The sequence below is a fragment of the Cololabis saira genome, chromosome 23, assembly GCF_033807715.1.
Source record: "Cololabis saira isolate AMF1-May2022 chromosome 23, fColSai1.1, whole genome shotgun sequence".
Taxonomy (NCBI): Eukaryota; Metazoa; Chordata; class Actinopteri; order Beloniformes; family Belonidae; genus Cololabis; species Cololabis saira.
Genome location: NC_084609.1, coordinates 11669659 through 11690667, shown reverse-complemented (window position 1 = coordinate 11690667; position 21009 = coordinate 11669659). Strand labels below are relative to the sequence as shown.

The 21009-nt window shown below is 41.7% G+C and overlaps 1 protein-coding gene across 2 annotated transcripts in view; it reads left to right on the top strand.

Moving 5' to 3' along the window:
• The first annotated feature begins 228 nt into the window (after positions 1-228).
• ptn (pleiotrophin) overlaps positions 229-21009 on the top strand; it is a 77121-nt gene continuing 56340 nt past the window's right edge. Inside the window, exon 1 of one of the 2 annotated variants that reach the window (XM_061715155.1) lies at positions 229-376. The gene's annotated coding sequence lies outside the window, so the exon portion shown is untranslated. The remainder of the gene's footprint in view (positions 377-21009) is intronic. The other variant, XM_061715154.1, reaches the window with a different exon arrangement.

Sequence of the window (21009 nt, the reverse complement as noted above, 5' to 3'; positions counted from 1 at the left end):
CTGTGCCATCTCTTCCTCCAGCTTTTAAGTCCCCTTTCCCCCTCCGTGTCTCCCGCTCTCCATCTCGTGTCCTCCCTGCGGTGTCTCGGTGAGTGCCGGGCAGGGCGTCCCTGGAGTGACCTTGGGGGTAATGAGCTCCTGACCATGAGCCAGGAAACCCAGCATTCAACACCACACCTCATCTCCCTCCCCCCTTAACCCGAGCAACTCACAGAAAAAAAAAAAAAAAAAAAGGAAAAAGTCTACACAGCTATCCTATGCTCAGCCCACAAAGAGAAATAGTATTGGAGAGGCAGGGCAGAGGTGCAGATGAAAAGCGCCTAGAGAAACTCTTGCTTTTAGCCTTGACTTACAACTACCAGACCTCCTGAGTAAAGTAAGTAGATTCCTTTTTTTTATAGGGGCACATGAACTGTTACTGGAGATGGTTTTTTGTTGGGTAGGTGAGATGTGATAGTGACGGGTGGGGCGGGGGTACTTGAGCAAACTTAGGCAAGCCAAAAAAAAAAGAAGAGTTCTGACTACAACTTTGTATCTGCGAAAACGGCTTATGAAAATAATTTCAAGACTGTTTGCTGCGTGTATATATATATATGTATGCATGTTAGTTGCGCAGTTTGCTGGAGATTTGTATGCGTTGTGGGGATTTAGTTTACACTGCTCCTATAAATATATAAATAAAATAACTCACCAAAAAAAAAAAAAGTTTGGGGAAAAGTTGCAAAGTTTCTTTTCTGATAACAGTGTTTTGCATTTGTGCATCTTTTTCTGATATTTTTGCCCTTTGGTAAAATACAGTACTTTTGCAGGCATGGTCCTAATCGCTTCTTTGTTGTTCTTCCCATTTAAAACGCTTCCCCCCTAAAGGCTGTTGATAGAAGATAATAAACAGATGAAAATACAAGAAGATTATTCAGCTTAAATGCTAAGAATTATAACCGCAGAAGGAGAAGTGGCTTGTAGACATACGGGGTAAACAACTGGAAAGACCCAATAATCCAGCAGCCATGAGCTGTGGAGTGCAGTGTTAAAATCATTACCAGGGTTGTTTCCTCAGTGATTAGACTTCAAACATCCATATATTTTGTTTATTATTGCTATCAGCCAAAAAAAAAAAAAAAAAAATTCAAGCCCAATTAAATCAGTTTGTGTGTAAGCTGGTTGAAGTGGACCACTTTTTTTCTTCTCCCAGGATGTCGTAATTTAGGTCAGGCCTGACTGGAATGACAAACCCCGGACTGCTGTATTGTGATCGAGCAGACCTTCTGCTTGCGTTGCCATGGCTTTCTTCAACCCCAGCTCAGCGGCCCGAGTCAGACTAAACAGAGTTCCTCTATGTCCGATGAGCATTCCTCCTACAGACAAAAGCTTCCTCCGGCTCATTCTTGCTCGAAATGAGGTGTTCACTTCATTTCTTCCGAATCAACACATGGTGTGGTCCCTAATGAAAGGGCAGGGGGGAGATTAAACATGGAGTGGAGATGAGCTTGAGAAACCTGCTTTGATTCGGAGGAAGTCAGAGCACAATGTGGATTAAGCTGGGTGATAGCCAGCAGGGGGAAACTCATAAAAACGGCTTCATTTCTAAATAGGTCCTGACATTTTTCCTTCCAAGATGGCCTCTTGGAGGCCTTTAAAAGACATTTTACACATTCTGCCCTTTTCTCTTGTTAAACGCTTGCCTCACATACTTAACCACGTGATCTCGACCTATATGTCAGTGTGTTTAAGCACAAAGCCAGTTCATTTCCTTCTGTGTCCTCTCAAATGCTTTGTTGAGATTGCTCTCCATGGAGGAGCTGAAGCAATAAGAATGGTGCTGTTAGGGCCCTGAGAAGTCTGCTCCAGGGGGGAGGGAGGCGCTCTCAATGGAGCCGGTTCTCATCTATAGGGCACAAGTAAGTGAAAGTAAGAGACGATCGAGGGTAGGGGGGCTGCAGATGCACACAAACACACACACACAAAAGAAAGGTCCTCGCACTGAGAGGTTGGTTTATTTTTGTGGGTACATGCTGACCCCTCACATGTGGGACAAACAGAATGGGCCCCGATGGGGTCCAGAGGGCCTCCACAGAAAAGGAGAAAGTATAAAAAGAGACAAATAGAAGAAAAGAAGAGAGGAAGGAACTAAGAGAGAGGCATATATCAGTGAGAAACCCTCCAAGCATCCAGATCTAAAACACCACAGAGCAGAAGTGACAGTAAAGCAGAGCTGAGAGTTTATAATGGAAATATGTGAATGATGCTGACTGAGACAAGTCCAACAGAGCACACATGAAAAAGATTTGGGGTAGATATTTAAAATTTAAGTCTAAGAAAAATGTTGAGGTAGTTTCATATTCAACATTTTAAAAAGAAGAAAAGAAAGGGATCAACTCCATCCTATAATGCAACTCAGATGTCAGGTTTGGTAAGCCATTCCTCCCAAATCTGAGGTGTCAACACCATCCGGGATGCTTTTCTGTTTTACGTTTTTCTCTGCCTTTAAAGTCAAACCGACCATGTATGCGTGCCGCTGTGACCTCAGCTGCAGCTTGACATAAAACTCCCTTGAAATGCAACTACACATTGATTGGTCCACTTAGTAGCATTGTATTTCCTCCTACACATTTTCTACAACAATACCTTCTTTTTTTGCTGTTTTCAAGCCTGATAGAAAGATAGAATGCTGTAATGTCAGTAAAAGTTACTTTTGCTCAACATAGATCAGCGTCAACTCCAACTTCATTCTGCTGTGAATGACGTAAAAGTAGACAAAAAGGGAGCTCAGCACTTCCATCTAGTGTTTGGAGGTGTAATTACTGAGAGAGAGAGACACGCTACAACAAGTAGATGGTGACTACAAAAAAACTGCTTGACATAATCTACCACAAACACAACCATGAAGGTCTAATGTGAATGAACAAAACAAAAAGCATTGTCAAATGAAGACTGACACCACTTTAAAGATTCGGTCTTCAGGGTTGCCATATATTCCTCCCTGAATCACCAAGCCTATATCACATGAAAATCACTGGAAAATAAAGACTAAAATGTGCCTTAAAAACAATGCAAAGAGCGTTATCCTTGGGATTGTGCAGCCAAAGTCTGCATTCAATAATGTTGCAGCTGTTTACATGTGCCAAAGACAAAAAGGTTATTTCCGGTAGAAATGGGCCCCATGAGCATGGATGGCCACATGATATGCTTTTATCCTGGTTTTATGTTAATTGAGATCTTTTCCAACACAGCTGAAATGCTATAATGTAGATGTGGATTGGAAAAAAAACTAATTTGGAAAAATCAATAGGAAGTTTGGGCACTTCTTCAATTTCTAGTATGATCAATAGGCCATTATCACCAACAAATACCAAAAGAAAGTCCACATACACACTTATATTATATATATATAATATAATATATATAATTTTGGACTTCCGTGCAGGAAAATTTAGCCCCACAGCCACTATTTCTAATTGTCAGTCTATACTTCAGTGAGAAAGTCTACTTCATTTGGGATTAAAAGTGAAGCTTTTGACATGGAAGACCAGCAGAGAATGTACATGTACTGCAAGACTTGCTTGTATCATTTTGATTTGCCAATCTGACGCAAATTTCAAGGACGTTAGCGACTCATAATGGCCATTTAATAAGACTGTACACTTCAGAGGAGGTGGTTGTGCTTCCGTCAGAAAAGGTGTGCCTATTAAAAACACGGTGAAAAGTACAAAGGTAGTCAGAGCTGGATTTATCCTTTAACCGTAGCCGTTCGGAGCTTGGAAGTGCTCTCATTATCGCATTTCCTCAGCTTGTCATAACATCTTTACCTCGCTGCTTTATTGTGCAGTACCAATGATCTGTGACTGTAGGTGGGCCATCTCCAGAAGCTGTTAGCTTTATTTTAATGTGTAGAAAAACAGACATTCTCACAGATGTAAGAGAAGCAGCTATCTCATTACAGTCAAGGGCGAGGCATAGCCAACACCCCTGAAGTTGTCTCACCACTCTTTGAAGCTCATTGAACGGGCTACTTATGCCTTTCGTGGTGGTATATACAGTTGTACACAAGTGTCTGTGCTTGGTTTGAACCTCTCGATTATTTCTTCCTCAGGAGAGATTTGTTCTTGTCTTCTACTTTTCCTACCTTTCAACCTAGCTTCATCTGGTGTTCGATTCCTCGAGAGCTAGTGTCACCTTGAGGCTTCCGACCGTCTACTGGCTGTTGGGTGATTCAGAACAAATCTGATTTGTCCAACAGTCAGACAAATCCATGCGGTTTTTCCCTTGTCTCTGTCTGAGTCTTTACTAGTTCTACTCAGAATAAACACAAACTACTGTTCAGATGTAATCACCCTGCAGCAACCCGACCCAAACAACGTCCCCCCCCAACTCCAGAGTGGTCCCATTGGATAAGCTCACTTTCTTTCCCGGTACATGTCTTCTTTCCACTGTAATGAGTTGGCTCATTAGTGTCTCATTCAGCAGCCACATACACACAACCATACACACACACCCTCAAAAGCCGGCAAATTCCCTCCAGGCTTTCCAATATGTGACTGAATGAAGCCAGCAAGATCTCAGATCTCAGGGCTGGATGTGTGGTTCCTACTATGACGTTATCCCAAAGTGGACAGATTTAGTTGCATTTTGAAGAATAAGACCACACAGTGAAGTAAAGGATGTACTTGTAGTTTGATATTCAGGGATTTTCTTTGAGGATGTGCCATGTTCCAGTGATGCACCACACGAAATCGGGATATGCGTGACGGATGTATGTGTGTGCTGTAAAAGGCAAGACTATTGGAAGCCTTTTCTGCATGAATTTAAACCGTTGGCTGTATAAAAAGAACTTGGCAACCCCCCCGTGATATCCCCAACAGGTTTTTCTGAATACTGCTTTTGAAGCTTGTATTTTGTTTAACTCTGTGGCCTTATGTTGGTAGGAACTGAAGCCACTTAACCTGGATTAATCCAAAAATGTGCAAACATATCCTCATTTAAACTGAATAACTGACTAGCAGAGCTCTGGTGGGACTAATGTTTTCTCTGTTGACTGTAATGATGTCAGAGGGTCAACTCGGTGACTGAGCAACTGATAAGCATGATTAATTACCCGGTGGAAGCGTTCTGAAATGATCAAGGTGCTACGAGAGGTAGACTGATGAAGTAGCGATAGTCCAGCTAGCGTTCCCGGGTTAGCCCTGCCTAGGATAGCTGATTTACCAAGCTTAACTGCTAAGCTTCATCCCAGAACCCTTCCGGACCAACCCAAAGTTGGTTCTCGACGTCTCTTGGTACAGCATGATAAGCCATACTGTCTTTAAAATGAAAAAGACTATGCTCTATAAGGCCTTTTATTCACAGCTCAGATGCCAAGTTAAGACAGTGGTGAGCACTAAGTAGCTAAGGTAGTGGCATCGAATGTTGCTATGTATACATTTTACTTGATGGGGTACAAACTGTTTTCTTTTGAAACCAGGCTGCAATTTATGTTGCAAAGTTAAGACAGTTTAACCTCAGGGTGAGTGGGGCTCAACTTCGCCTTTGTCACCTCCTAGTGGTCAGTCGTTGAGCTGTCACCATTTTTTTTGTTTTAACATCCAGGTTTGATTCAGAGTAGCACCTCGAATTAAACCAATTTAAATCCAACAGTGGTTCAAATTTTTTATTCCCACTGTGTCAAATCCAATGTTTTTGTCAAAGTTGATGTTTTTCTTTCTTTTTTTCATTTTATTTTATAAAAAAAAAAAAAAAAAAGTTTTTCGTCTGGCTTCGGAGCTGCTATCCTGCTAATGTAGCAATATTAGGAGTCTGGAAGTACTGTAGGTGTTTCTGCACCAAAGCAAGATAACTTGTTTAAAAAAAGGAGTGAGGTTGTAGGCAGTTGTAGAATTGATCATATTTCAACTATAGAGGCTGCAGTTTTGCTCCCTTGGTATCTTAACTGAGAATTTATTTTGTTGCGGTAGAGAGATCTGACTCTCAGTTTCTTATTGAGTCTTGTATTGGTGTGAACATACACATCAACTAAACAGCAACAATTGTAATCCATTAAAGTAAGACAAAAAATTATGCAATAACTCCAGCAGGACATTATGGAATGAATGTGTACAAAACACAAATGAAAAAATATGGAGCCAAATCAGGGCCAAAAGTTTTGCTAATTTGAAAATAAAATTTGAACCTGAAATTTTTTTTTTACAGTTTCAGTTTTATTTTTTTCAGTATCAGATCTTTTTTTCAGTTTCAAATCTTTTTATTTCAGTTTCAAATCTTTTTTTCAGTTACAAATCTTTTTTTTTCAGTTTCACGTCTTTTTTTTTCAGTTTCACATCTTTTTTTTTCAGTTTCACTTCTTTTTTTTTCAGTTACAAATTTTTTTTTCAGGTTCAGACTTTTGGCCCGGATCTGGCGTGGGGGGCGTGGCATCAACTGAGAGGGGCGTGGCATCATGAGTGACAGCAGAACAGAGAAGGCGGGGGACGTTCTTCAGTCACGTTGCCTTCAGGAAACGTAGGTTGCAGAAGTTATCAGTAGAAGTATGATTCAACACTGTATATACACCATATTCACGTGATTGGCAGTGGAAAAAACTGATATTAGTGACACATTTCTGTTTGAAAGGCTGTTTTAGACCGTACTTGGCACCAATCGCAGTATAAAAGCAATAAACTATACAGGTGTACAGTTCAACAGCCACACTTTAAAGTTTGACATTTCCCACTTCCACATACTACCAAGTACGGTCTAAAACAGCTTTTTAAACAGAAATGTGTCACTAATATCAGTTTTTTCCACTGCCAATCACGTGAATATGGTGTATATACAGTGTTGAATCATACTTCTACTGATAACTTCTGCAACCTACGTTTCCTGAAGGCAACGTGACTGAAGAACGTCCCCCGCCTTCTCTGTTCTGCTGTCACTCATGATGCCACGCCCCTCTCAGTTGATGCCACGCCCCCCACGCCAGATCCGGGCCAAAAGTCTGAACCTGAAAAAAAAATTTGTAACTGAAAAAAAAGAAGTGAAACTGAAAAAAAAAGATGTGAAACTGAAAAAAAAAGACGTGAAACTGAAAAAAAAAGATTTGTAACTGAAAAAAAGATTTGAAACTGAAATAAAAAGATTTGAAACTGAAAAAAAGATCTGATACTGAAAAAAATAAAACTGAAACTGTAAAAAAAAAATTTCAGGTTCAAATTTTATTTTCAAATTAGCAAAACTTTTGGCCCTGATTTGGCTCCATAAAAAAACAGAAATCCTTTATTTTTTAGTTTTTTTAGTTTTTTTTTTTAATTTTTATCCCCGATTTTCTTCCCCATTTTTCATCACCCAGTGCTCCTACCTAAAAAACAGAAATAATAAAGAACATGGGTAAAGGACTAGATTAGCACACACGTGCAGCATAAAATGTATCACGATAACCTGAATTCTTTCTCGCTCACTGGCTGTCGCTCAAATTGGGAGTCATGTGACGGCTCCAGGTATTTAATATGCATGATCCATCAGCGGTAGGCCGTGGTTCTGTCATGATGTGTCGGCAAGAGTTTTTCACAGGTGACCATTTGCCTCTGACCCGATGGTGACCTTGGTTACCAGCATTTGAGCCAAAAGAAATGTGTGTTTAATTTCTGCAGTCAACTTTTTCCAACAAGTTAATGAGCTCATGAATTGGTTTCAAATGCTTTCTGCAGAATTTCATCCCTCTTTATTCATCATCTGTGCTGTGAGTCCTTTATTGGTGTTAAAAATGAAAAAGCTGAGGAGCTCTAGTTGTGAACTGCTCTTTCATGCTCTCCAGCTCAATTTTTCTCCCTGCTGTTCGGATCCAGCCAGAGAGAGTGCAGTTTTTATTTAAGGCTTTTTTTCTTGAAAACCATCTTGTGTTGTAGCTGAAAATGAAACCGGTGAGTCTGAGCGACGGGGCAGCAGAGTCGAAACACAGAACTTGCGGCGGGAAAGCTCTGGAGTTGTACTGAACTGCGAGGAGACAGTGACTACGTTGGTAAATCAAATTGTCAAACTGTCGACACGAGACTTATGACAAACTTTAACTTCACATAAAAATGTAGAGAAGAACCTAAAACTTTACGACATAGGCAGCAGGTTAATGCAGGGAAAAAATGAAGAAATCGGAGGAGACAGGTTAGTAGCATAAACCTTGATGCGAGGAGTGTTCGTACATCGCTGATGAACTGAGGGATCATCTCACCTCTCAAAGAAGCTTGAATCTCAGACACGCAAAGAAAACTGGATATGAACTTGTATTTACCACGAACCCAAATAGAATCAGAAAAGCTTTAATTGTCATTATACACAGTACAATGAAACATTGGGCGACCTCTCCCTTTTAAAGTGCAATAAAACAAAAAAAAGAATAAGTAAAATAGAATAAAAATAAAGGACTTCAAATGGAAATCTTTCAAAATCGATATATGTTGCTGTAGTGCAAATATCTGCTTGGACAGGATGAAATAGCTTAAAGTTTATAGTGTCTTGGGTGTGCCGGGACTGCTAAGGTCCTGTATTGTGATGGAGGCCACAGCTCCAGGGTAGACGCCGTTCCTCTGTCCGTTTGTTTTAGTCCTTATTGTCCCCATTGTCTCTTCCCAGATGGTACCGGTGCAAATACAGTGTTGCCCGGGTGCGTCGTGTCCAGTGTGATGGACCCGGCCTTTTTCTTCAGTGGGCTGGCACAGACTGTGACGAGGTGGGGGAGCTTCAGCCCAATGACGCGCTGAGCTGCCGTCACCACTCTATGCAGCTGTGCAGCTCGTGAACCACGCAGTCAGGGTTTTTTTGTTGCGCTACTTTGACTGGGCACGAAGTGTTGGCAGTAGACACCGGTCTTGAGACTCCGAGGAACCGGCGCCTCTCCACAGTTTCCACAGCTTCTCCATAGATGTGGGGAGAGATGGACCTTTACTTTTACATCCTTCTAAAGTCAGTCAGTGCGGTTACATGCACATGCACAGGGTAAATAAATCTATTGGCAACAATCTAGCAAAAACTCCAAATTTAACTGGAGTTTCAGAGAAATCTGAGTATACATACATGGGAAGGGGAGGTGCGTTCGATTCTGCAACGCTAGGTGGCGCTACACACCCTCTCGCGTTAGCATTCTTCCAGTTAGTTAGACCAATTAGTAAACAAACACGGTAGATTTAAATCAGACGTAGGAGGACAACAACACGTTAAGATGCAGCAACGATGCAGCAGCTCTGTACATTTCGTACATGCTAAGCCTGATCGTGTTGCTGTTCCTCTTTGTTTTTCCTCGTCATCTTCTTCTTCTGCTACTGTGTTGTTTTCATACTGTGACTGTTGTTATTCCGGCTTCTCAGTCTCATCACTTCCGGAAAGGGGAATCCCAGGGCAGCCAATAGCTCGACAAAGCGTGGTTTGCGTATGAATGCTGGAACAGCTTGAATTAGGACCGCCTTATCCGGCTCTAATAGCTCAATTTCAAGAACTCCAGTTCGGTTCGACTACAGCCCAACTAAGGTGTATACATGGCTTTAAAACTTCAATATCAGTTCACGGCAATAATGCGACTTCAATATTGGTCCGACCACGGCAATAATGCGACTTTCTATTGGCGCATGTTAACGTACTGAGGGCCTGATTTACTAAAGGTTTGCGTGTGTAAAAACGTGTGCAAACTTGACATCACTCGCAAACCAATGTGCCAGCTGATCTACTAACAGCGTGCAAAGACGACTGCGCCTCTCAAATGAGCAAAATAGCACACGCTGTTCATTTAGTACTTTTGCCCTGATGAATAATCAATATGGGGCGTACCCACCAGAAAGCGCTAAATACTGGGAGGGGAAGATGCAAATAGGTTCATTTACCACGTGCAATGAGATTTACCAAGCCTGAAAGTTATTGCGGGGATTGTGATTGCGTCTGTATTTAATACGTTCGAAAGGAAGGTGCTAATCTGCCCAGCATTACGCAGGATTGCTTGTTGGTGCCTGATTTGAGGACTGGGGTGGGGATGGCTCAACTTGTGGTGAGGATTCTCCACATGCAAAAGGAGAAATATTTTATTTGACTGTTAAATCGAGTATTATTCAGCAAAAGGTTGCCACAGGAGGCACATTCATTTTTTTATTTGTGATAATAAATAAATCACGTGTTTTCATGGAGAAAAAAGTGTTTCTTATTGTGCGCCTACCTTGTTCTCCAGTTGGCTCTAGCGTGTCATACCCCGGTATCCCAGTTATCTGCTCCTCGCAGAAGGTGAGCTGCACCTGCTGCTCAATGCTGGTTAGAGGCATCTCTTCCGCAGGCCCTCCACCTGTCTTGTTTGCCGAAGTTTTATTAAAGGCCACTTTTTCTTTAGTTCTTCGCCTTATATCTTGCCACCTTCTTTTAACCTCATCTGCCGTTCTTTTTGTCTTACCAACTGCATTTATTCTATCGCAGATTTTCTCCCATATTGCGTTTCTTTTGGTAATGTTTAAATTTCTTTGCTGTACTTCATGAATGTGTTTATTTGCCTCTTCCACTAATATCTCTAACTCCAACTCGTCAAATTTCATTTTGCGCTTGCGACTATCCTGCTTTCCATCCAGACTCTCCATGGCGCAAACCGTAAGACGCGCAACACCTCATTTAAATACTGCGGTTTGCGCCTGTTATCAATTGCCCAAGCATTCTTATTAGATCACCCGCAAAACACACAACAACAGCACGTGCAAACTTTTTCAGTGCACATGCAATTTAGTACTCTTTATTTAGGATCTTAGTAAATCGGGCCCTGAGTGTCTTGGTGGTGTTGGGTGCCAGGTTGTTGCCTTTACACCACTCAGCCAAGTGTTCCACCTCCTGTACTCTGACTCATTGTTGTCGATGCTGAGTCCCACCACTGTGGTGTCATCAGCAAATTTAATTATGGAGTTGGAGGTGCAGCGTGGGTTGACCGCTCTCAGGGCGGCTCTCACCTGGTGTTGCTGCAGCGCCAGCGGGGTTTCCTCAGCAGGCTGGTAGATGTGTGTCAAAGCGGGTAAAGAAGCAGTTGAGGACGTCAGGCAGCTCCTCATTGGGCTGCAGGCTGCTGGATTTATAATCAGCCAGTGCCTTAAGACGGTATTAAAGTCATTTTAACCATGAATACCTGACTTTTCCTTATTCTTTCATAGACGGTGCAGAAGAAATAAAAGTATGCCACAATAGTAACTTGGAAGGCAGAGTCTTGCTAGATGGCTCAGAATTAAAGGCTTAAGGGACTATTAAACAACATGCAGGCTATACGCAGGCAAGGCTGCATCGTAATGATGTAATCACATCAATCAATGCAATCTCATTTTATTTAGAGCCCCTCTTTGGCTGCTTCAGAGTGAATTCGATCTCACTGGCAGAGTTTTTAGTGATATCATCATTTCTACAGAGAGGATTTAATTCTCACCACGTGTAAATAATACGTGGGTTATAAAAAGGAAGAAAAATGCTTTCAGAGAAGCTGCAGGTCTCTCAATCTCATGGGGGTGTGTCGTGATGTGGCCACTGATGTTTAATGGAAAGTTAAATTGATTGTGAGCGTCACTGTGGAACGCTGTCTGCAATTTGGTCTCTCTGCGCCTCTCTCACTGCTAATACTGCAAGCGGGGTGAGAAACATGTCCAATTAGAAGGGTTTGCATTGTTTATTATAAAACCTAATCGTGTTTTAGGTGCGGCAAGCCCATAAAAGAGATCCAAACAATAATTCAATAAGAGAATATGAATAGAATTAATAACATTTCTGCCTTTTTTCTTATGCAGTTTTTGGAAAAATTAGTCAAGAGAACGGTTACGGCTTGCTTGCTTCAAGGGTCGAGTCTGCAATACTTAATAGCAAACTAATTTTCAGGAGTTTTTTTTACAGCCTCCTTGTGGCAATGGGGGTGTCTAATCCTTAGTTAAATCTCAGCAGGCTTTAATCAGAGCCATTGGAGGGTTTCTGCATCTCTGGGACGTCTTCCTACTACTGCGGGGCAGCACAATCTGGAAGAAATATGATTTGCAGAGTTAAATACCTTTTGATGGATGAAGAGAGGATTAAATAAGCCCACTGAATGGTTAGAAACGGCAAGGATGGCTTTCTGTCCACCCACCGGTGAGTGATTGAGTGATTAGAAACCAGGATCAGGAAGGGTGGGGGTGTTTTTGCCGGGGCTTACACGTGTGTTTGTGTGCGTGCGTGTCACAGCTGTCCCCATGAGTTGCAGCTGGATTATGAATTCTTGAATCCTTTGCTCGAGTGTGACGTTTCATCCTCACTGAGGCTAAAGGAGAAGAGAGGAAAGGTGAGTGGGAAGGAGCCAAGAGAGAATTATTAGTCATATCTATTAGTATTCTGTCCACAGCTAGTGCTGTGAGACAGCCGGTCTGTCCAAACAAACAACCGACGGCGGGGGGGGACGCCTCATTATAACATCGCCCCTTTTGTCTCACTCGGAGTTCACATTCCATCTGACCGTAAACACCAGGCCACGGCTGCAACCTTGCCCTCCGTCTATGCTGGAGTTCAGATACGTTAGTGCCCCATTTCACATGCTGGTCGGTACACGGCGTCAATGCGATAACGCATCCTGGAAGAGCAAAGCAGAGACACAATGTGAATATTTTAGAATTACAACAGAGCAGCAACCTGAAGGACTGAAAAACACGCTGCAGCTCCTTCAATGGCCACTCGAGTTTGGCACCAACAGAGTCTTTTACACAGAGACCGCCATATTCATGACAAACTCCCCACATGTTAGTTTCTGAAAGCAGTTTCTGAAAGCAGTTTCTTAATTTAACAACTTTGCTGAAGCTGTTTTTACATAGCACTCTTAAAAGAGCGTGAAGCAAAGCCTGTTATGATTATATCTGCCATAAAGTGCTCTTGGAGTTTTGCACTGGCTTCAAAAAAGGAAAACCAGAGAGTGTCCCTTGACTTATATGAATCAAAAGTTTTGTTGGGTTTTTCTTACCCAAAGGTTAACACAATTTTCTCACAGATTAACAATGTGTGACGCGCTTTGGTCACATTAGTCGTTTTTAGGATGTGGAATTAGCCTCTCCACCCTTTTAGTTGCATGTGAGTGCAAGTGAGGGCTGATTGATTGATCGTACCCACTTTTGGTTTACATTCTGAAATAATGTACACTTCGTTCGCAGAATTGCTACTTCTAATCTTTGATGGTATTCAAAATGTCTCTTCTTCAGTTATGGTTTCAAATAGGGCGACATACTGTACAACTAAGGTTCCCCTTAAGAGATCAGACTCCAGATTGTCACGATGCAGGGCTTCTGTTGGGGATTTAGGTTCAGTTCTTCTGGTTTTATGTTGAAAGTCTGTTACCTTGTGTGTTTGACGGCCCTTCCCCAATCTTCCCTGATGGATCACACCTGCGTCTCATCAGCTCAAGTGTATATATTGTCTTGTCTTAGCGTTGCCCCTTGCTGGTCCATATTGTGTCTTCCTTCTCCATGTGGGCCTGTTAGTCTTGTGGGTTTTGGCACTTGTTCTGAGGGTTTCATCACAGATGAGATGAAAACATTGAATGAAAACAACCTTCATCCCATGACAAAGCAGACTATAGATCACACATTATGCACCATTTTTATAACAAAGCTCCTTTGGGTTTTTTTTCCCCCTGACAAACTAAGTTACAATCTTTCTGCATTTTGGTCAATAAAAACCTGTCCCCATGGTTGTTTAAAGTGTTGAAGCTGTGCTCCAAATGGAGTATTTTTCATGCCTAGACACCACTGTGAGAAGTTCACTTATGTAATGAAATGACCTTATCAGGAAATGGAGGAAATTCAAGCTCAGTTCCCCCGAACGCCGCGGTCCTCCCGTCTTTCATGTTTGGCTTGGGGAAGTAACAAACCGGCCGACCCGGAGAACATGTCAGTGCTGTGACAAGGGCGTGCATGCTCACGTGCAAAATAACAGCGTCGCTGCAGACGACTGAGCCCAGCATGTTCACAGTCACTATATATTATCTTGCAAATGCATTAGATCTCTCTCTCTTCGTTTCTTCACCTGTTTACTGAGAGTCTAATATCAGCTTTCTATACCCAAGATTACAGTTACCAAATGATTGAACGTGTATTCCCTTTGCAGAAAGAGTGTCATCCAACATGACGGAGAGTTTTCTGCAAGTGGACACCCCTTTCTCACACTTTGACTGCACAAGCTTATCTGGCACACATTAAAAGTTAAAGAAGGTGTCGGCGAACGTGTATGAGAGCCTGGAGTCTCCTCTGACTCCTTTTAATTCCCAGTGGCAAGTTGAAAGGTTATGTTAAAAGCCCCAAGGGCCTCGACTGCTGGCCAGAGCCTCTCCTCCTCTCCTTCCGACCCCTTCACCCCACAGCTCTCAGAAGTCGCGTCTCAGAAGAGCTGCTGGTGTGTTTTTTTTGTCTTTCCTTCATTTTGAAAAGTAACGATTGGATTTCTCCATGCAGCAACATACGCGGCCGTTTTCATTTGTCCATTGTGTCACACGTAATAGTGCCACATTTTGTGGCTCGGTAAAAGGAAAAAAGCTGGAGCGAATAATGTTGCGCGCAGATGAATGTGTAGAATGACGGCTGTGGACACGCAGAGAGTCTGGCGGGTTGTTTTCCTGATGGATGGAAATGGTTTTCCTGCAGACATGTGGGCATGGTGTAAAGATGGATGCATGAGGGAAACTTTCACAATCACAGCATGATATTGCACAAGGAAAAAGTAATAAAAACAATAATAAAAATGCAGTTATAAAGAAAACAAAATAGATCTTCCTATCTCCTTATCCAACCCTAGTTTTAAGAGGCCTGTTCACTGGGATGTTGTAGGATGGCGCTGCTCTAGTGGCAACCTGCTGCAGTAACTCTGCTGATATTGTGCTTTTGTAACATGAGATGTTTTACTTTTCCTTTTTTTTTATTAAGAAATGTATCAACATTTTTTTCCCATTTTTATCACCCAGCGCTCCTACCTAAGTCAGTCCTGGGCATTGCCATCCTCTACCAACCCCGGGAGGCCTTACACTGAGCTCAGGTCTCCTCCTTAACCCGAGGAGTGAGCAGGCTGCTTCTCTTCACCAGAAAGGGTGGGGTTTCTCTGGCCGGACGTAGCGTGTGGAAGGATCACGTTATTCCGGCCAGATCCTCCCACCCCATCTGACGCCCCGGTTGGCCAGAGGGGGCAGTAGAGCCCAGGACTGCTGCATGTTTTTGTGAGGGTAGCTCATTTTGCTACCCAAGGGAACATGGGGAGAACATGCAAAATCCACACAGAAAGGCCCTTTTGCCAACCCCACCCAGGGTGTGGGCGGCGAAGTCATGGGGGAACTAACACGCACTTCAGCGCCCACAGCGTCCCCAGTGGGAATTGAACCCAGGACCTTCTTGCTGTGAGAGATGTTTTACTAAGTATGTTTCTATTTCAGCACCGACTTTTGAAACATTTTTCTACATTGGGTTATATCCTGCGCTGCTTAATTGTTTTTTCTGATTTATTATTTAACATCGTAACCATGACGATGGAAAAAATAAAAGTTGGTTATATGTGGCAGCAGCTAATTGAGCTCTGATGCCCAGACCGGTTAAAGAGATAGGCAGGCGGTTTCATTTATTCCTTCCCCTTGATTGTCATTTGGAATACGTGAAGACCGGCAAATTAAAGGGATGCGTTAAACCAGCGGTTCCCAACCTTTTTTCCATGGAGCCCCCCCTACTTGTGTCTAAGACCAGCTGGGCCCCCCGACCCGTACGTACTAGCACTAAAAGAGTAAAGTGATTTGTTACAAATCTTTAATTGAAAAAAATGAACATTAATTATGTTTTTTTTGATACATTTCTCTTTGGTTTACCCTGTACTTTGTTTTTTCACCTTCCTTTTGTGTCACCAATGTATAAAATACGCACAAAAAATAATTGCAAGGACATAAAAATATTTCTGAAAAGTGTCTCTTTTAATATGAGAGCAAATTTTTTTTAAACATTTTTCCTTTAACAACCTGTCGGAGTAATAGTCTTATTAAATGTTGAATAATGATATAATAATACGTTTTTAAGTTTCTATCCTGATAAATAAAATAAATAAAATGACCAAAATATATTTCTAAGTGAGTTTATACAGACTTGGATTACAGTATTCCATTAGGTGTGTTATTATGATTTTTTTAATTTATTGAACATGTGCAAATATAATTTTTACAACTGCATATCCTCAAAGCAGACAAAGTTTTGCGCCCCCCCAGAGATCTCTGGCGCCCCCCCAGGGGGGGCCCGGACCCCAGGTTAAACTATGAAGGTAGAAACAGACTGCAGGCAGAACGGTAAACATACAGGAGGAGGGACTGCAGTGCTTGATGGGAAAAAGAAGGTGTAATCCTGGACATGTTGCTGTGAATGATCCTGACATTGACTGGTTCACGTCTTCGAATGAGACGGTTCAATGCTACATGTGATGTCATCAGGTTTAAAGCATTCAGTTGGATTCGACATTAATTTTATTCATTAACTAATCTTTTCTTGATGCAAAAACGTCATTTCCCTTTAGACATGGACACATTATTATTGAAATTTCTACTTTCAGTCAGTGAACTGGTCTTTTTTTTTAAGGAGGATATTCTGTCGTGCAGCTGAGGGGCCGAAAGCTTTTTATCTTCAGGATTTGTGGTGACATTCATCAGCCCCAGAAATCAGAGTAAGGGCCGACAAACAAGCAACAGTCAATTTCATAGTAGAATAAATTAAGTGGTGTGGCTGCTGTGTATTGAATTCCCATCAGCCTCTCCTGCTGACATCAGAGGACCGCAGGCGCTGGATCTCTGTGGCGCTGCGCGTGGCCTTCTCAGTCACTGCCCTCCACTTAAAACTGCTCCACAAACGGCAACACAAAAGGCACTGCCTGCTTTTTAAAGCATGCTGTTCAAGTTATTGATGTGTCCCCCCCCCCCGTATTTTTGTGCGATTAAAAACCCACGCAGAGTACATAATCTGTTTGGTCGAGCTGATGCCCGTTACTTCCTATAAACTGTTCTTGCAGGTTTACAGGCCGCATTAGAAATTCAGGGATGACAAGAACCTGCAAATGATCCTCCTGATCAAATCACTTCGTTCCAAACGGACCCAAAGACAACGCAATATGAGTGAAGGATTCACTTCGGCCAAAAGTCAAGTTCTCGACAGATCGGAGTCCAATCTTCGTCTGTTCACCACCCTCAGCGAATGACATTCCTGCTTCTGCGATGGCTGGAAATAAGACTGTCACCGGCTCCTGACTATAATGTGTTGCTCGCCGAGCTCGAGTCACGGAGAAGCCCGGCAGAGTGGGAAGTGAGTGACGGTATCATTGCAAACTGGAGTAAACAAGTTAAAAATAGAAGTCTCTCTCTGTGTAGTTGAAGGTTTCTGTGAGACATCGCTGTTTCCCTTCACATTTTCTGTTGTGAAACTAATGGGACGGGTCACGGCGAGCACGCCACTGAAGATCTAGATCACTTGATCCACGGCTCAGAAGAACACCTTCTTCTATTTTGAGCCGCGGCCTTTTGCCGCTTCTGCCTCTCACTTTGTCTCGGTTATCGTGAAAGAAGCCAGAAGAGAACTCAGAAGCACTGGCGTCATTTGCCCAAGTCTATTTTTTACGCCTTTTTAAAAAAAAAAAAAAAAAAAAAAAAAAGGATGTCCAAGAAAATGTAATGATTTATGTTCCTCATCAAGTTTCATGTCTGGAAAAAAACGGAGGCAGGATGTCAAAGAGAGAGAGAGAAAGAGAGAGAGGTTTGTGACAGATTGAATGAAAGCAGTACATGTAAGATGAACAACGGTCTGGCACCCGGTCGAGACTGGAAACTCCTTCGGTCCGGCTTATGACGGATCATGGTTCTGGCGCAGGGCGGCTGGCCACCATGTGAAACGTGACCGAGGCAATATCTCCTAAAGTTCCTAAATGTTCAAGTGGACGTTCAAGCAAAGTTCTTTGGCAAGTTCCAGAGAAAAATGCTGTAAAAGTGGTTTTTATTGAGCTCGTTCTCGGTTACATGCCATTTTCCAGGACTGTGGCATCACAAATCAATGTCGCCGGTTGTTCTTCAGTTCATGACTCCAAAAATGACATCAGAGCAGCTTCGCCAGAGGATTACTTCTCTGAGAATGGTGGAGGGTTTGTGATGAACGGCGAGAGACGATCTGGGATGTAAGACCTTGGAGCGAGATGAGACTAGCAAGAGTGGTTCACTAAAGAAGACTTTTTATTGGAACCTCAGTTCAGCCACAGAGTCACATGATCATTATTGGTGCATTGATTTGTCACATACTCTTTACTTTTTAGTGTCTGGTCTCCGTAAAATAAAGAAAAGTAGACGTCTTTAACTAGTGGTAGACCCCCAAAAAAGAAGAAAAAAAAAAAAAATCACTGGGTTTGTATGTGTATATTTATGTATGTGTATGCATATGTATGCATATATATATATGTATTAAATATAGTAATAATGCACATATATATACCTTTGGTTTCTACCTTCATGGTATCAATCATTAATATGTGTGCAGACAAGGTAAAAAATAAATAAAAAAAAAATAAATAAATAAAAAACAGTGGTAGATTAATGCTGTGGAAGGATCAGTTTCAGCAGGAGCCGACATGTTTTCCTCATCCTAAACAAGTGGTGTGGCTGTCAGGAAGGCGTCCACTGGCTTTAGAGGCCAGTTATTCTTCACACCTGGATGTAAATGTGTTTTCTTTAAGATATTTGGATAGCTGGTTGTTGTAATGGGAAATTACCTGTTTTTCACTGTAGGGGACAGTTTGTTTGCTCCCTAAATTAAACTAAACAACGAGTGAAAATCAGTGTTAACAAAGACACTCTTAGATAAGGGTCTCAAATCAATAGGATTAGCTTATTATGAACGGTTTTATAAGAGAAAATATGATGATTGAAGACATTTTTGGGACTTTGCCAGGCTGTTCATGTCTGGAAATATTGATTTTTCACCTTGCTAGTCCCACTAGAGCTGAAAATGGGAACGTAAATAAGAATCCTACACTTGCTCAAGTTTGTTTTTGCCTTTTTACACACAAATAAGCAAACAGCAAAAGATGACTCGCAGCTGAATACTTGTGAGGAATTTGTTGGGAAAAAGAGACAGGACTGAGAGACAGTTTATATATATAGCACACACACACACACACACACACAAGTACACACAGTATATGATATAAAATGGTGTAAAAGTCTGATATATGAGAACCCCCCCCTGTTTTGAAACCATTTACCAGCAGACAGCGCTGGATTGTGACGTGTTCGGGGGGCTCTTGGCAGTCGGCGGGTATTTTCATGCCTGTTTCTCTGAATGAATTTTGATGGGCGGCTGTAGTCCAGGCATCTTTAACAGTCCCGACAGGCCTTTGTTCTTTCCCTGTTTTTATGTCTGATCCCCCCCAACAGCCCACAGGGGAAGCTCTGTCGGCCCTGCGCTCTGAAAAGCATTTCTGTTTGATCAACCTCTAACATACTTGAACCGTTTCGACAGGGATGAGTGCAGGTAATTCACCGCCTGAGTGTTTTTTTTTATTTGGGTGGAGGACGAGAAAGAGAAGAGTTCACAGGGAGTGGCAGACAAATACTTTTTGTTTTTTCTTTGCTTATTTTCATCACAACAAAAACTAATCTTTGTTGATTTCCTTTCTTAAATGACTGTATCCTACGACGGAGTATTAGGGCCAAACTAAGACAAAAAAATTTGGAAATTACGAGAATAAAGTCATAATATAATGAGAATAAAGTCGTAAAATTACGAGAATAAAGTCGTAATGTTGTGAGAATAAAGTCGTAATAGAATAAAGCCATAATATTATGAGAATAAAGTCGTAATATTACGAGAATAAAGTCGTAAAATTACGAGAATAAAGTCGTAACATTACGAGAATAAAGTCGTAATGTTGCGAGAATAAAGTCGTAATAGAATAAAGTCGTAAAATTCCGAGAATAAAGTCGTAAAATTCCGAGAATAAAGTTGTGACATTACGAGAATAAAGTCGTAATGAATAAAGTGTTAATTTATGAGAATAAAGTCATAATATTATGAAAATAAAGTGGTAATTTATGAGAACTCTAACAGGAAGAGCAGTCTTCTCCCTGTGTTAAAATGAAGAATATTGAGCATTTTGTGAAGTTATATTTATATATTAATTTATAATATATTACAACTTTATTCTCGTAATATTACGACTTTATTCTCGTAATATTATGACTTTATTCTCATAATTTTACGACTTTATTCTCATTACATTATGACTTTATTCTCGTAATTTCCTTTTTTTGTTTTTTTGTTTGGCCCTAATACTCCGTCGTAGTATCCGACACCTTTCATCCAAGAAAAACAAAAATCTGAGACGATGCCATCTCTGAAAAGCTTCTTTTTCCTCAAGCAGTAGCCGATATCGTCCAGTAGAGGGCAGTGTGTCGTTGACGAGGCTCACCTCTTAAATATGACAGTTATACAGCCAAAAACAGACTTTAAAGACATTCGCATGGAGGTCATCGTGAAGAGAGAGAAGAGCACGGATATAATGTAGCTCTGAATCACTGCGAGGAAAATCAATGGGGCATCGAGCAGCAGGAAACAAAGACACACATATCCAGCGTCTGACAGTGAGTAAAGGTAAATGATAGGGCCAGCTCCGCATTGTTAGAGGGAAAAACAACAAGTGAACAGGAGTGAAAAGATCTGTTCAATACTGCCATGAAAGGACACTGACGGTAGGTGTCATTAAACACCGTTACTGCAGCAGAGGTCAGGGCCATTACAGATGGATCATGAGAGCCCTCTGCTGACAGTTAAATCACAAGAACCCAATATCCTCCTCATCAAAACAAACCCCCCTGTTTGCCATTTTTGTAGCCCATTAAGAAGAAAAATAGACTCTTCTCAATATGTGTGTGATTATCTTCTGAGGCCGAGGCAGCGGAAATGACTTCCCTTTTCACCTTTTCTCTTTTTTATGTAAGAAAATTGGAGGTGGGACTGGGAAATTATAATCCTCATTCAGCCC